This window comes from Capra hircus, chromosome 11 (assembly GCF_001704415.2).
Source record: "Capra hircus breed San Clemente chromosome 11, ASM170441v1, whole genome shotgun sequence".
NCBI classification, from domain to species: domain Eukaryota; kingdom Metazoa; phylum Chordata; class Mammalia; order Artiodactyla; family Bovidae; genus Capra; species Capra hircus.
In genome coordinates, this window is record NC_030818.1 from 69161350 (window position 1) to 69167855 (window position 6506).

The following is a 6506-nucleotide window of genomic DNA, read 5'->3' on the forward strand; positions in this document are numbered from 1 at the left end:
CTGATGAAGAACTGACTTCTGACATCAAGTCAGAACATTAACTGACTTGATGAATCATCCTGGTTTCTTCTCTCTCTCAATTCCCTAGCCTTAGGAGTTTTTGAGGAATGGAGCAGTAGAACCTGAAGGAAAAGGGTCAAAACTGTAGAGACTAAAGGCATTAGCTCTTGTTTACCACGTGTGTGGCTTTTCCACACCAAGGTATTCTCCAATGCTCTGTGGACACGCACTGAGTGTTCTGCAAGGTAATTCAGTTTTGACAGTCACAACTCCAAAGTAGTGCAGACCCCAGAGGTTCAGGGCTTAGTTCTGCAATTCTGCCCCCTACTTCAAATGCCAGTGGGAAGTCTAGACCTTGGGTACTTCTGACAAACTGGCTGTAAATCAGGACATCCCACAATACCCTGCTCAGGGTCCAGTTTGCTAGAACAGATCACAGAACTCAGGAGAACGCTTTACTTCTGTCTACTGGCTTATTTTAGAGGATACAACTCAGGAACAGTCAAATGGAAGAGAGGCATAGGGCAAGGTCTGGGCAGTGGTGAGGGGACTCAGCTTCCATTCCCCCTCTGGGTGTGTCGCACTCCCAGCACTCCACTGTTCACAAGAACCAGGAAGCTCTCAGAAACTGTTGTCAGTGTTTTTTTTAATGGAGATTTCATTCAGTTCACTTCAGTCGCTCAGTCGTGTCCGACTCTTTGCTACCCCATAGGCTGCAGCACACCAGTCCTCCCTGTCCATCACCAACTCCCGGAGTTTTCTCAAATTCGTATCCATTCAGTTGGTGATGCCACCCAACCATCTCAACTTCTGTCATCCCCTTCTCCTGCCTTCAATCTTGGCATAATTGATGAAATCACTGACCGCTAATGATTAACTCAATCCCTGCCCGGGAGGTTGAAGGGTGGAGTTGAAAGTTTCAAGCCTCCAATCTCAGAGTTTGTTCCTCTGGCAACCAGCTTCCCTCCTCCCAGAGTCAATTCATTAGCTTAAACACAGGCTCAGAGAAGCTTGTTATAAATACCAAAAGACCCTCATAAACCCCTTTGAAATGGAGCAGGACTCTGTAGTCCTTCCCTACCATAACTTTCACCTGCCTTTTGTCTGAGGAAAAACTTTAAATAATAAGTTTAATCAGAAAAGTGAGGAAAATGCAGAAACAAAGAAAAACAGCCAAAGAAGACCAAATAATAATAGACTAGTCATTATGCAAAGTCAAGGATGTTTATTTCCTTCTTAAGGGCTATAGATAATATTCTGAGCCATACCCTATGAGCTGTTGTATAGATACTGAAACCCCTACCAGGTGGAAGAAGTTTACCTGGTGACCAGCCTGTAGCCATGACATAAGCTGCCACAATTCTGAGAACTGGCCTCAAGGAAATGGAACAAACCAGCCCTGGAATGAAAGATTAATTGTACTTAATCAAGATGATGCTTCAGACCACCAGTGATCACATTCAAATAACTGTCAGAGCTGACTGTGCTGTTTCTGCATGTCCACCCCCACACCCACCCCTCTCTATAGGTCTATAAAACTGGTGGTGATTTAGTCACTAAATCATGTCCAACCCCATGGGCTGTAGCCCACCAGGCTCCTCTGTCTCTAGGGTTTTCCAGGCAAGAATACTGGAGTGGGTTGCCATTTTCTTCTCCAGGGGATCTTCCCGACCCAGGCAGATTCTTTACCCACTGCTCAGGGAATTCCCTGTCTATAAAACTGTTATCCCCTAATTGTCAGAGGGGGGAGTAGGCCTTTGGACAGGTATCTGCCCTTCCCCACCCCTCAGTCCCAGCCCATCCAGCACCAAGTCTAATCATTGGACCACCAGGGTAGATGCTTTTGAAATGTGTATGTTTCTCTCCCCCAGTTGGTTCGGCCGTTCTCCAGAACTGTAATGGGCTGCGCTGTGTCTCTTCTTTTGGGTCTTGCCAGAGACTCCAGTTGGCCTTTTCTCTACCACAGATACTTCTAGTATCGTAAGATGTGCCAAGTGATAGAGCACAAATCACAGGACTGCTTGTAATGAGGCTGACTGAGGCTACTGAGTCCTTTATGGATCTGAGCCCTTCTTAAAACTAGAAACCTTCCACCTTAACCTGAAGAGATCTACCAAGCACTCTTTCTTAGTGGTAGAAGGTAAGTTGTCCTTTACTGTGGAGAAAAATCTCTGGCATGCCTTTGGCCATTGGACCTCTTCACCATCCACACAAAGTCTGTGCTCTGGAGAATAGTGTTGTACCAAGGTTGGGCTTCCCCCAGTGGTGCTAGTGGTAGAGAACCCACCTGCCAATGCAGGAGATATAAGAGATGCGGGTTTGATCCTTGGGTCAGAAAGATCCCCTGGAGGGCATGGCAATCCACTCCAGTACTCTTGCCTGGAGAATTTCATGGACAGAGGATCTTGGTGGGCAAGAGTCCATAGGATCGCAAAGAATGAGAAATGACTGAAGCACGGCCCAGCAACAAGGTTATTTTCTTAGTTTTGATATATGTTCTATGCTTATATTAGATGTTAATATAAAGGCAAGCTGGGTAAAATGATTGCAGAAATCTGTGTTCTTCTCGCATCTCTCCTATCAATCTAAAATTATCTCAAAATGTTAAAAGTAATAATTGCCATTTAAAATTTTCATCAGTGTTCTGAATTTTTATGGGGTTTATTCACCCTCTGGAAAGCGTGTAACTCATCAAGACATCCGGATTACTTGCATGTCTTGCTTGTCAGGCCCAAGCAACGTGCTATTTTGCTATGATAGACTAATGTGATGTTCTGTGGAATGGCCAGATGGCCTGGGTCCCTTTGGAATGTATTCTGACAGAAAACAGGAAAAAAAAAAACATAGCCCTGGAGCAAGACTATAAAAGTAGAATTGTGTTCTTGCCCATGTGAATGTTATCTTCCTCTGAACGTTGTTGTGGTTTACTACTTGGTTGGGGCAGAGGTGACACAGTTCCAGGGGCTTTCCTTGGCTTTTCCTACTATAGTAGCTCTCACTCTACAGACTCTTGGTCTAAGGACCAATGTGAGGATCCTGGCAACTTCTAGGTGCATCCATTCCAATCATACATTTGGGAATCAAGGACATGACCACCAGTTTGATAAAAGGAGCCAGTGAGCCCACTCTGAGACAGACCTGGGTGAAGTCTCCGTTTATTACCTGATTCCAATATGCCCCTCCTCTAATAGGAGGGCCTAGTGGTGCTTCAGACTCCTGGGTATCCTCATCAACTTAGACCCTGTATCCAACATCCCTCAAAATATTAGATTAGTCCTCTTTCCCATCCAAGAAAATAACCATAAATCACTTTGGAGAAGAACTGAAAAAAAATCTGTACACACTTGCCCTAGTGTTCCAGGTTCTTTCTCATAGACATGTAGTCTTTCCTTTGATTCATGCATTCTAGGTTTGAGTACAGGCTCAGGTCTTTAAATCATGCAAGTTATTATAACTTTTCATTGGAATAATGTTGACCCCAGCCTTCTACTATTAATCTCTTCTTATTGTGTGTTACCAGTCTATTCTAAAGGAAATCAGTCCTGAATATTCATTGGAAGGACTGATGCTGGAGCTGAAACTCCAATACTTTGGCCACCTGATGCAAAGAACTGACTCATTTGAAAAGACCCTGATGCTGGGAAAGATTGAGGGCAGGAGGAGAGGGGGACGACAGAGGATGAGATCATTGGATGACATCACCGACTCGATGGACATGAGTTTGAGTAAACTCCAGGAGTTGGTGATGGACAGGGAGGCCTGGCGTGCTGCAGTCCATGGGGTCACAAAGAGTTAGACACCACTGAGCGACTGAACTGAACTGATTGTGTGTTAATCAGTATCCTTTCTGTCTACCCATCTATCTTGTCCCTTGAAATACTGCGTTCTACTAGACATTGCCATCAATCAGGTTGATCCTTACTATCCATTATGGTAATCAGGTCACCACTGCTTCTCGTAGTTGTCTCTACTATGCTAGGATCCTGTCCTCTCCACTGCTACTAGATCTTATTCTATAAAAGCATGAGCCCTGAGCTGCAGAGGACAAACACAACCGAGCATCTCAATGATGCTGGTCCCCTTTCCAGGGCATTTGCTATCACCTGGACAGTTATCCAGGCCCTCCTGAAGAAGAGAGTCAACTGAAAGCTTTCTGGTCTTGTTTGGTAGATGCATTTTAGGATGCTTGTTTCCTGGAATTTTTTGATTCCCACATCCATATTCTGCTATGACTGTTCCGGCAACTCTGCTTTATTTAATGTGGTCATTGCTTTTCCCAACTTCCAAGTACCATGGCAGCAGTATATTAGAACTGAGTCCTAGAGCTCCTACCGTGTTCTTAAATACTATGTCATGGGAATAGTACGCATTGGCAAATTCCTCTGAACTAGCTTTATGTGCTCTGTGCCCTTAATCCAGCGCCTCAGTTTCTACGTGTAGGCAGAATGTAGTCTGGTGGGTCAGGACCTACAGCCCCTGTGGCATAGAATCCTTTCTCTTCCTTATAGCCCCAGAACTTGCCTGGTGAGATCTGACCCATTTTAAGTAAGGGTTGCCTCTTTCTTCCAACAAGGCAGAGACCTACTTCTGCCGGCCCAGACAGCTTAGAGAATCTGAAGTTTTAGGATTCTCAAGTACATCTACTCAGATATCCCATTCCCAGATTTCAAGGTTTTTTCCTCGCTTTACTCAGATATAATTGACGTATAACACTATATCAATTTAAGGTATACAATGTGATGGTTTGCCATACACATATATTGCTGAAATGATGACCACAAGAAATAATTGGCCCATCTCTCACCTCACATAGTTATCTTGTGTGTGTAGTAAGAACTTTTTGAAAATCTACCCCCTTAGCAACTTTCAAGTATACAGGTACAGTATTGTGAATGATACTCACCAGGCTGTATATTAGCCCCCCCAGAGCTTATTTATCTTATAACTGGAAGATTATGCCCTTTTACCACCTTCATCTCTTGCTGCACATCCCTCCCGTGATCTCTGGCAGTCACCAATCTACTCTGTTTTTATGAGTTCAGTCATTTTTAGATTTCACATATAAGTGAAATCATACAGTATTTGTCTTTCTCTGTCTTACTTTTTTTCACTTAGCATAATGCCTTCTTTTATGTTGTTGCAAATGGCAGAATTCCCTTCTTTTTATGGCTGGATAATATTTTTAATGTGTGTGTATATATTATATATATATATATGTTTTATATATATAAAACAGTTTCTTTATCCATTCATCTGTTACTGGACCCTTAGGTTGCTTCCATGTCTGGGCTATTATAAATAATGCTGCAATGAACATGAGGGTATAGATATATCTTTGAGATAGTGGTTTCAATTCCTTTGGATGTATAACCAGAAGTAGGTTGTTGGATCATGTAGTAATTCTATTCTTAATCTTTTGAGGAATCTCCATACTCCATATCATACTGCATACTGAATCTCCATAACAACTGCATCAGTTTACATTCCCACAACAGGGCACCAGGGCTCCCTTTCTTCACAACTTGGCCAGCACTTATCTCTTGTCTTCTCAGGGTTCTACTTGTTTCCTGTCAAGGTGGTGACCTTGACATTGGTGATTTACCAAGCAGAGACGACAGGCTTCTCTGAACTTCTGTCACTCTTACAGCTAAGCCCTATGTCTGATCTTCAGCGCTGGCTGTCCTCTGGCTGTAGATGGTGAGAATCTCTTTAAATGCTTCTGTAAGAAGCCTTTGGGGGAACTTTCCCTGGTTGTCCAGTGGTTAAGATCCCATGCTTCCAATGGACAGAATGCAGGTTTGATCCTTGGTTAGGAAACTAAGATCCCACATGCCATACAGCCAAATAAATAATTTTTTTTTTTAAAAAGCCTTCAGACTCATACACATTGCTTGCTTAGCAACAGTCACCCATTTCCACAGTCCTTATAAATACTAATTTGCTCCATATCTCTCAAACCCCAGGGACTTTGCACCAGCCAGTGAATCCTTTCCCACCTGTGTCCTTTCCTGGCTTACCAGAAGCAATGTGCCATACCACAGCACATCAGAAACAATCAATATTCCACCTATAACCAGTGACTGATGGATCCTCATCACCACCCTGCCATCAAATGGTTTATCTTCAGAATTCCATCTTTAGAGTCTGTTTTCTAGAACCAGCTCTCTTAAGAAGACTTCCTAGAAGCAGGATCTAAGGCAAGTACCCTTGTACAGATTATTCTTTGAAGTATTGCTCTCAAGAGCAGGGGAGTAATAGAAGCAGGAGAAAAAATTGAGAATCTAGTCTCACCAGGAGACTAACTTCAGCCTGATCTAACAGAAGTTCTGGAGCGTGAATTATACCACAGGGTTATTCAACTTTGAGACAGGGGTCCAGGCTCTTCTTTTCCTGTATCAGTCAGTTATCAACTGCAGGCTGCCTGAGAGTAGGGTGCATAACCAGCTGAGTAAGGCAGCTCCTTTTTGGCTGCAAGGAATCCTTGGAGCCCAGGGACAGCTGTGAGC